Source organism: Gossypium hirsutum, chromosome D01 (genome assembly GCF_007990345.1).
Source record: "Gossypium hirsutum isolate 1008001.06 chromosome D01, Gossypium_hirsutum_v2.1, whole genome shotgun sequence".
In the NCBI taxonomy this organism is placed as follows: Eukaryota; Viridiplantae; Streptophyta; class Magnoliopsida; order Malvales; family Malvaceae; genus Gossypium; species Gossypium hirsutum.
Genome location: NC_053437.1, coordinates 43856370 through 43867537, shown reverse-complemented (window position 1 = coordinate 43867537; position 11168 = coordinate 43856370).

Genomic DNA, 11168 nt, shown 5'->3' with positions numbered 1-11168 from the left:
AGATGAAACAGAGTCGATAGCACCTAGTGTAAATCCTAGAAGAAATCAACCTTTAAATAAAGAAGGAAATAGAGATAACTCACATTTGTTAAGAATTATTGTCGATGCTCTACAAAGAGTAGCGGAGATTGTTCCTGCTACAACTTCTGTATCAACTCAAAGACGGGCCCCAATAAAAGAGTTAAGAAAATATGGTGCTACAGAATTTATGGGTCTGACCGGAGTTGATCCATCTACAGCATAGAATTGGATGGAATCAACTAAACGAGTTCTGCAGCTATTAGAATCTACCCCCGAGAATGCTTAATCTGTGCCATTTCATTACTTCAGGGTGAGGCTTATCTGTGGTGAGAATCTGTAATATGACATTTTCCAGCAGAACAGGTAACATGGGAATTATTTCAAAAGGAATTTCAGAAGAAGTATGTTGGAGAGCTATATATTGAAGATAAAAAACAGGATTATGAAAGAGAATTTTCTCGATTGAGCTGATATGGTACTGAGTTCATTCCAACAGAAGCTGATAGCTGCAAGAGATTTCCAAGAGGATTGAGAGATGAAATCAGAGTACAGCTGGTGTCACAGCGAATTACAGAATTTGTGGATTTGATTGAGAGAGTGAAAATGGTAGAATAAGTTTTGGGGCTAGACAAAAAGCCTGAAATGATTAAATCGACTGGAAAACGAGCTGGTATTACTATTTCATATCCTCTACCAAAACGATCCCAAGAATTCAGAGGCAGTTGGAGGTCAAGTTTCAGATTGGATTGAAGTCATAAAAATTGAGTAAAATAGACTACTGTTTCTACTGGTAGTGTAAAGGGACTTTCACGAAATATTGATATCCCCGACTGTGAACACTGTGGAAAGAAGCACTTTGGTGAATGTTGAAAGTTAACTCGACGATGTTTTCGATGCAGGTCTACAGATCATTTCATCCAAGATTGTCCAAAAAGTGAAGGTGCTATACCTACAGCATCTCAGAGATCAATGCTTACTACTAGAGGCAGAGGGTCGGGTAGAGGTAGTTCAGTATCTAGAGGTGGAGGTGTTCATAGGAGTAGTGATGTAATTACACAACAGTCAGAGGCAAGAGCACCAGCCAGGGCCTATGTAGTTCGGACTCGGGAAGAAGGTGATGCCCATGATGTTGTGACAGGTATATTCTTATTGCACTCTGAGTCTATTTATGCTTTAATTGATCCAGGGTCGTCGCATTCATATATTAATTCAAAACTAATTGAGTCGGGAAGGTTAAAAACTGAAATGTCTAGAGTTTTAATAGAAGTGTCTAGCCCTTTGGGACAAACTGTGTCTATAGATAGAGTATGCTGGAGATGCCCGTTGATGATACATGATAAAATGTTTTCTGTTGATTTATTGATTATGCCTTTCGGTGATTTTGATATAATATTGGGTATGGATTGGTTATCCGAATACAGGGTAATTTTGGATTGCTACAAAAAGAGGTTCAGTATTCAGACAGAGGATGGAGACAGAATTGAGGTGAATGGCATCCGTGCTAGTGGCACGACACATATCATTTCAGCAATCAAGGCTAATAAATTGTTTCAGCAGGGTTGTACAGCATATTTAGCTTATGTTATTAATTCTGATTCAGTTGGAAGTCAATGTAGTCAGATCAGAACTGTATGTGAGTTCCTAGATGTATTCCCTGAAGAACTACCGGGTGTACCACCTGATGGAGAAGTTGAATTTCCTATAGAAGTGTATCCAGGTACAGCACCAATCTCTATACCTCCGTACTGAATGTCGTCCACTGAATTAAAAGAGTTGAAGGTGCAGTTACAGGACTTACTAGATCGTGTATTTTTTAGACCGAGCATTTCACCTTGGGGAGCTCCAGTGTTATTTGTTAAAAAGAAAGATGAATCAATACGGCTTTGTATTGATTATCGGCAGTTGAACAAAGTGACAATCAAGAACCGGTATCCGTTGCCTCGTATAGATGATTTATTTGATCAGTTAAAAGGAGTTTCGGTAGTTTCGAAGATTGACTTGAGATTTGGGTATTATCAGCTGAAAGTAAAAGAAAGTGATGTGCCGAAGACAGTTTTAGTACGAGGTATGGTTATTATGAATTTTTGGTGATGTTGTTCGGGTTGACTAATGCTCCAGCTACTTTCATGGATTTGATGAACCGTATTTTCCAGTCGTATTTAGATCAGTTCGTGGTGATTTTCATTGATGATATATTGGTTTATTTGAAGACTGAGGGAGAACATGATCAACATCTCAGAACAGTGCTACATATTTTGCGGGAAAAATAGTTGTACAAGAAACTGAGCAAATGTGAATTTTAGTTATCAGAGGTAGTATTCTTGGGACATGTAGTATCTGTTGATGGGATTAGAGTTGATCCGAAGAAGATCGAGGCAATTGTTCAATGGAAAGCACCAAAGAATGTATCTGAGGTCTGCAGTTTTTTGGGTTTAGCCGAGTACTACTGAAGGTTCGTTAGCGGATTCTCGAAAATAGCTTTACCGATGACCAAACTACTACAAAAAATGTTCCATTTATCTAGGATGATCAGTGTCAAAGGATTTTTGAGACATTGAAACAAATGTTGATGAGGCACTAGTTCTAACTTTACCAGAATCGGGGAAGGATTTCATAGTGTACAGTGATGCTTCTTTGAATGGTTTGGGTTGTGTATTAATGCAGAACGGAAAGGTAATAGCTTATGCATCTCGACAGTTGAAGCCACATGAACGCAACTACCCTACACACGATTTAGAGTTAGCTGCTGTAATCTTTACATTAAAGATTTGGAGACATTACCTGTATGGTGAGAAATGCTATATTTACACTGATCATAAAAGTCTTAAATATCTTTTGTCACAAAAGGAGTTGAATCTGAGACAGAGACGATGGATAGAACTTCTGAAAGATTATGATTGTATTATAGATTATCATCCAAGGAAGGTAAATGTGGTAGCAGATGCACTGAGTAGAAAAGCAGCGGTTGAATTAAGGTCAATGTTTGCTCGGCTTAGTATTAATGATGATGGAAGTTTGTTAGCTGAATTAAAAGTTAAGCCAGTGATGTTTGATCAAATCAGAGCGGCACAGTTAGAAGATGAAAAGTTAATGAAGAAAAGAGAAGTGGTACAACATGGTAAAGTGGAAAATTTTAGTATTGACGAGCATGACTGTTTGAGGTTTCAGAATCGAATTTGTATCCCAACTACTTCTAAGATTAAAGAGTTGATTCTCTGGGAAGCACATGATAGTATTTTTTCTTTGCACCCTGGTAGAACGAAGATGTATCGTGATCTACGAGAATTGCATTGGTGGCCAGGAATGAAGAAAAATATAGTTGAATATGTTGGTAAATGTCTGACTTGTCAGCGAGTAAAAGCAGAACATCAGGTACTGACAGGTTTACTTCAGCCTATTAGTATCCCCGAGTGGAAATGGGATTGCATTACTATGGACTTTGTTACGAGATTATCGTTGTCAGCAAGCAAAAAGAATGCTATTTGGGTGATAGTTGATAGGCTTACCAAGTCTGCTCACTTTATAGCAGTCAGAACCGATTGGTCACTACAGAAGCTTGCCGAAGTCTATGGTATTCCGATATCGATAATTTCAGATCGGGACCCTCGGTTTACATCGAGATTTTGCAAGCAATTACATGATTCACTGAGAACTCGGCTCAACTTTAGTACTGCGTTTCATCCACAAACTGATGGACAATCCGAGTAGGTAATTCAGATTCTGTAAGATATGTTAAGAGCTTGTATCTTTGAATTTGAGTCAGGTTGGGAACGATATTTGCCACTGGCAGAATTTGTTTATAATAATAGTTTTCAATCTAGTATTCAGATGGCTCCATATGAAGCACTATATGGTCGAAGGTGTCGATCACCGATATGTTGGATGGAATTGAAAGAAAGAAAAGTAATAGGGCCGGAATTGATTCAAGAGACAGAGAAAACAGTTAAAAAGATTAAAGATAGACTGAAAGCCGCATTCGATAGACAAAAATCTTATGCAGATTTGAAACGACGAGACATTGAATATTCAGTTGGTGATAAAGTATTCCTCAAAGTATCTCCTTGGAAGAAAATTTTAAGATTTGGTCGAAAAGGTAAATTGAGTCCACGTTTTATTGGGCCATATGAAATAGTTAAAAGAATCGGACCGGTTGCCTATCGGTTGGCTTTACCTCCGGAATTACAAAAGATTCACAATGTTTTTCATGTTTCAATGCTTCAGAGATATAGATCGGATCCTTCTCATGTTATTCCCACTGAAGATGTTGAAATTCGATCTACTTTGACTTATGAAGAAGAGCCAGGTTGGATATTAGCTCGAGAAGTGAAAGAATTAAGAAACAAAAAGGTTCCCTTAGTAAAAGTTTTATGGAGAAGTCATAGTGTAGAAGAAGCGACTTGGGAACCGGAAGAGACGATGAGAATACAGTATCCGCATCTTTTCTCAGGTAAATTTTGAGGACGAAATTTATTAAGGGGGAGAAATGTAATGACCCAAAATTCACAAGCATCGAAAAAGTACATTATCGGGCCTTCGTCTTAGTAAACTGAGTCATAAAAAAATTATTTGAAATAATTATGAGTTTAGTTGAGTGCTTAATTAGGTATTAATTGGGTGAGTTTAGTTTAATTAAGAGAAATGAGGAAAAAGGATTAAATTGAGTTAGGGGTAAGAGTTGAATTATAGATTAATAGAAAATAAAAAGGATTAAAATGGCAATTAAGCCATTAACAAGAAATGAGGTAGCATAAGTGATAAAAATCTTAGATTTTTATGTTTTATATATATTATTTTATTATATAATATAATATAATATAATATAATATAATATAATATAATATATTAATTATATTATATTATATTATATTATATTATATTATATTATATTATATTATATTATATTATATTATATTATATTATATTATGTTATATTATATAACTAAATAGATGACAAATAAAGATTAAAGACAAGTGTAATAGTAATAATTATATGGTACACTTCTAATAAAAATAAATATATGCTTAAATAATAAGTGAAAGATTTTTTTATATAATATATTATTATTAATATTATTAGTTAAAATAAAAGAAATAAAGTAAAGTAAGTAAAATAAAAAGATAAAGAAACAAAAGAAGAATAGAACAGAAACAGAGAAAGAGACGAAAACAAGGGAAGAAAAAGGGAAAGAAAAGAAAAGGAGAAAATTGGGATTTTAAAGCTTCAAGTTTAATTGGTAAGCTAACTTTAGCCCTTTTCTCTTAATTTTGATGTTTTAGAAGCTTTAAAACAAAGTTTTGTTGAAAGTAAGTGGAGATTGTGGAAGTTCATAGGTTTTTGAACATTATTCATTTTGAACAAGTTGTTAAATTAGGGGTTTAGTTTATAGAATTTCTAGTTAGAATAGATAAAAAGATTGAATTGTAAACTAAGTTATAAGTTTTACATAGTTGGGATTAAGTTATAAAAAGCCTTAAATTAGGGTTTAATTATGAATATTGAATAGTTGAGTTAAATATGGCAAGAAATTAAGTAGAAAAGAAGTATGAATTAAGTTAGAAAAGTAAGTAAGCTTAGTTAGAATTAAATTGGGAATAAGTAGGAATTGAATAAAATTTAATTATTTTTTAATGTTGTAATTAATAGTGAAAATAATTATTATTTTCGTAGCTAACAAGGAAAACGAGGCATCAGCATCCAAAGGAAAAGAAAAGATCGTTGAGGAGTAAACGCGTATTTTAGGTTTGTATTACTATAACTTAATCTATTTAATAAATGCTATATTGAAACTGTATTCATGGGACAATTAAAGTAAGGTAAGTAATAACATTTGAAATTAAGTAAGAATATGTGTGAATATTGAATTATATGTGAATTGAAATAATAGATGTTTTGAATTGTTTGAATATTTGAAATTGTTGTGGAAATGAATTCGAAATTGGAAAAGTAAAATAATACCCTATTAACTTATTGGACTAGATTGGATACAAATGGCATGCCATAGGATTTGTGATATGATGAAAAGATTTGTAGTTCGGCCGAGAAGATGATAGTGTTATTATATGCTTCGGGTTATCCGAAGAGGCATCTAATGCCTTATTGGTGTGTTCGGAAGGATATGATATACTGGTGTGTTATGGAGGATTTATATTATTCCGGGTGTGATTAGGATGGATATTCTGGTGTGTTTGGGTAGAATCCATGTATCTGTCAGAATCCGAGCCTTGTTAATAGGGTAAATAATTGAAATGAAAATTTGAAAATGAAAATTGATTGATTTGGCACTATTGAAAAGTACGAGAAAGAATGTATGAGTTAAATTATGGATTGAATTAGTATGTAAAATATATATATGGATTTAAGATTTATGAAGTGATATATAAATATGTATATTTAGTTGAAGTGATTTATAAAGCTTACGGTCGATGTTCGAAATTTTATTATTAAATAGTTTAATTAATAGTAATACCACTGAGTATGAAATACTCAGCTTACGGTTGTTTCCATGCGCAGGTTATAGAATTCAAGTATTGAACCAGCATCCAAAACCAGACCCGACTTCAACAAATTTTGGTGATGTATATTTTCTTTTGGTAATTTGGCATGTACATAGGATGTGTATAAATGTTATTATGTTTTGAATATAAATAATTAAAAATGTTAGTATTATAAGTCTAAGAATTATAATGAAAAAAAGTTTATCCATTTCAATTTAATTAGTACATTGATAAATTTAAATTGATATTAAGTTGATTGAGTTTGATTAGAAGGTATTTAGAATAGAAAATGAGAATGTGAAATGAATTGGTTGAATTGGTTATGTTTGGAAATGCTATGGTTTTATTTGTAGGGGGTGTTATGTAAAAATAAGCAGAAATGCTGTCGAAATTTTTTCAAAAATTATAAAAAAATTTGGAATATTCGAACAAGTTCCAGTTTTTTTATATATGTTTTGGGGTTTGAGAGTCCATTATATGGATTTTGTTATTAAATTATATTCCGAATTTTTTTTTATTTATGAATTATTCGTAAGTTGTCTGATATGTTTGGTAATGCTTCGCAACCCTGTTCCGGTGACGGTTCGGGGCTAGGGGGTGTGACAAGTATTACGAGCAATTCATCAGGAAAGACATTCGGGAAGTCCCTCATAGTATGAATATCTCCTACAAAAAGCTTTGCAGGAACCGAATCAGATACAAAGGCAAGGTATGCATTGCACCCTTTGTAACATCCCGATTTTCAATGGTGACAGAACAGTGGTTCGGGACCATAAATTTCCATTGTATCAACTCATAAATATTATTTTTAGAATATTTATAGAGTTATTAGAATCGTATTAAAATTTGTTTAAGAAACTTTAACGTTTAGATAGTTAATTTAGGAAAAAGAACTAAATTGAAAAAGGTGCAAAAGTTAGTAATTGGTTTAATTAAATGAATAATGAGGAGGGACCAATATAACAATTAGTCCTTAATAGTTAGTGTTGGACAACAAATTAGTGGAAAATGATAGAATAATGTGAAATGGATGGCAATTATGTAAATTAATGAAAGTTTAGTTAAAATTAAATAAAATTAAAGAATGAATAAGCAAAATCATTTTCATTTTCTTCTTCAAATGGTTGAAAGCCATAGCTAGTGTGAGGAAAAAGCTTCAGTTTGTTTATTTCTTTGCATGTAAGTCCATTTTGATTTTATTTCTTGTAATTTTTATGTTTTTGATATCATTGCAACTAGGTCCAGCTAGCCCGTACCTTCGCTTTTGATTTTTTTAAAAAAAATTGAAGTTTCTATTGATGAATACCATGTATTTGGAGCTTTGATTGTGTTGCTTGATGATTTTGTAAAGTGATTTTTTGTTAGATTTTGATTTTAAGATTAAATTGTGAAAATGTCAAAATTTTAGGGTTTGATAGTGAATTTAATATTAATTAGGGACTTTTTAAAGGCCTAGTATATTGGGATGATATATTGACTTGAGAAAAATGGTTAATTTGATGAATTTCGGGTTAAGGGACTAAATTGTAAAAATTTTAAAATTTTGAGGTAATTGTATAAATTTAAAAAATAAAAGGGTATTAATTATAAAATGGATTGGAATGTGAAATATATGCTGATAGTTGAGAAAGTTTACATTTTAGATCAAGATCCAATATATACTCGTGGAAAAGGAAAAATAGTAGAATAGTCCCTGAACTTATGCAACTACTATAATTCAGTCCAAGTAAGTTCGTATGGTTTAAAATTGAACATCTATATGATTTGTTGAATAGTATAACATGGTACAATATATAATCAATTGTTGATAATGAATGACTATTTGAGATTGTTATTGAATTTGATGTTCGGATTAGATTGAACATGGGATAGAGTACAATCGTGATATGGTGTGTTGTGGAGAGATTAGAATGGAGAGAACTTTGGAGAGATGTATGTATTTATTTCCCAAGTAAACCGAGATTCAGCATTTGTTGCGAACTCTTGTGTTATACTCTCTGTTTGGCGTGTTTTGGTTGGACTAGCTCTTATAAGCACTGGCGTGTTTCAGTTGTACTAGCTCTTATGAGTATTGGCGTGTTTCGGTTGGACTAGCTCTTGTGAGCATTTGGTGTGTTTTGGAGGGATTGGCTCGTATGAGCATTTGGCGTGTTATGGTTGGACTGACGATGTGCTCCTATCTGTAAGTCGTTCTTTGAATTGGAAATCTTGGTAAGATAATTTGTTTAATAAATTTGATGGATTTGCTATACATTTGAGTATTAAATTGAATGTATATGATTTATCGATTGAGATTATGGATTACAGGGAACCTTTGTAGTTGAATTGATATTGTTTGAATTGTTGTATTTATTTTGGTAAGATTTATCGTTTAGATATGTCAAACTTACTAAGCTTCATTGAGCTTACTTGTGTTATTTAATATTCTTGTAGATACTTGGAAGGTTGGACGATCGGATCAGCACTCAAGTCACACTATCCAGCATAACTCGGTAGTTTTTGGAACGTTTATTCCAGATTATATGGCATGTAATAGGTTTGAATGATGATATTAATGTTTTGGATATGTAAATAGTTAAGTATGAACTTGGTTGTATAAGTTGTTTTGATTGATACCTTTTTGGTACTTTTGATGCCTTAATAATATGTGTTAAAGTGGCTATGTGATGCATGTAAGAGTGGGAAAATTAGTATGAATTGATTATGGTATAGCTAAGATATGGTATGTTTGAGATGTTATTGAATTAGATGTTAGGTTTGAGTAAGTGATAACTTGTGTTTGAAGATTTGTTTGGATATAAAATTGTATATGCTTATGGTACCAATGAGGGTACATTAGTTAAGTAATAGGTTGATTTGGTATGTTTTCAGCTTGATTAATGTCACTTTGAATAGGTGTTTTGGTTGGTAAATGGTTTAATTAGGACCCAAGTAAGCTTGATTAATGCGACAGAGCTATGTGCCCCCTTTAGGTTTAAGGCTCACAAGCCATGCAGTTACACGGCCTAACACACGGCCTGGCACACGAGTGTGTGTTGCTATTTCGAGTGTTACACAACCTAGCTTGGTCGTGTGACCCAACTCAGAGAGTTACACGGGCGAGGACACAAGCTGGGACACGACCGTATGTCCCTATTTCGAAGGTTACATGACCTGAGACACGGGCATGTGTCTCAACTGTGTAAGGCACACGGCCGTGTGACCCCTGCAATTCAAATTTTCTAACTTTTTCTTAAAATTTCCAAATGTTTCCAATTTAGTCCCGGATTGTTTCTATAGTATTTTTAAGGCTTTGAGGGCTCGATTAAGGGACATTATGAATGTAATTGAATGTAATTAAATTATGTTTGCATTGATGTATGAATTGATTGGTTTACTGTTATATTTGTATGGTAATGCTCTGTAACCCTATTCCGGTGATGAATACGGGTTAGGGGGTGTTACACCCTTTTCAGACTAGCTTATCAGCTATAAGGGCAGAGATTACATTGGAGAGGTAATCTCAATGCTCACCAATCATAACAACCTCACTATTCTTATCCGTCTTCAGAGTAACTCTCTTAGAAGCACAATTTAGACTGACCCGATATTCTACGAGCCAATCCATTCCAAAAATCAGATCAAACTCATCAAAAGGCAACTCCATTAGGTCAGCTGAAAATACCATACCTTGAATCTCTAAGGGTACTTGTCTGTATACCTTATCAACACGAACCGATTGACCTAAAGGACTACTTATAGAAAACTCCTTAGTAGTATTTTCAACAAATATACCCAGATTTATAAACACAATACTAGCTATATATGAGTGAGTAGACCCAATGTTAATGAGAGCGAAGTACGGAATAGACTAAATAAAGAATGAACCCATTATGACATCGGCGTCGTCACTATCCTCACGGCGTCTTGCCGCGTAAACCAGTGCAGGCTATTGTGCCTCAGTCTGACCCACACCTCTACCCAGTGCTATCTGATCTCTACCAAAACAATTACCTCCTCTGACAGTACCATGACCTCTAGGTGGTTACTGAACCACTCTCGGAGGCTGAGTAGAACCCGAAGCTGGGGTTTATGCTGTAGCTGGCACCTGATCTGGTCGACGAGGAGAATCTCTAACTCAGTGCTATATCGACCCACAACAGAAACAAGCGCTAGTATTCCTTTAGCACTCGCCCGGATCGCACCTTCCGCAGTTGCTACAAAGCTGAGTTTCAGTCGCTGCAGCTGGTGCCTCAATCTTCGGAGGCTCGTCAAACCTTACCCATTTCTTAGGGCACTGCCAAAACTAAAGGGACTAGAATCCCTCTTGACTTTACACTAGACTCTCTCTCGATCTCATCTCTTCCGCTCATTGCACTTTATCTCTTCCGTTATCTTAGCCTTATCAACTAAGATTGCAAAAACCCGATCCCTCTGAGGAGCTATCAGAACCCGTAGATCATAATGCAACCCTTCCTCAAACCTTACACATTTATCATAGTTAGATGCTACCAAAGCACAAGCATACCTACTAATTTTCAAAAACTCAGCCACAGATCGATCGTCCTGGACCAGACTCATAAACTCACGTCAGTGAGCCACCACGTAACTCACCCCTACATACTTACTTTGGAAGGCCCTCTTGAAATAATCCCAAGTAACCTGTTCAGGCC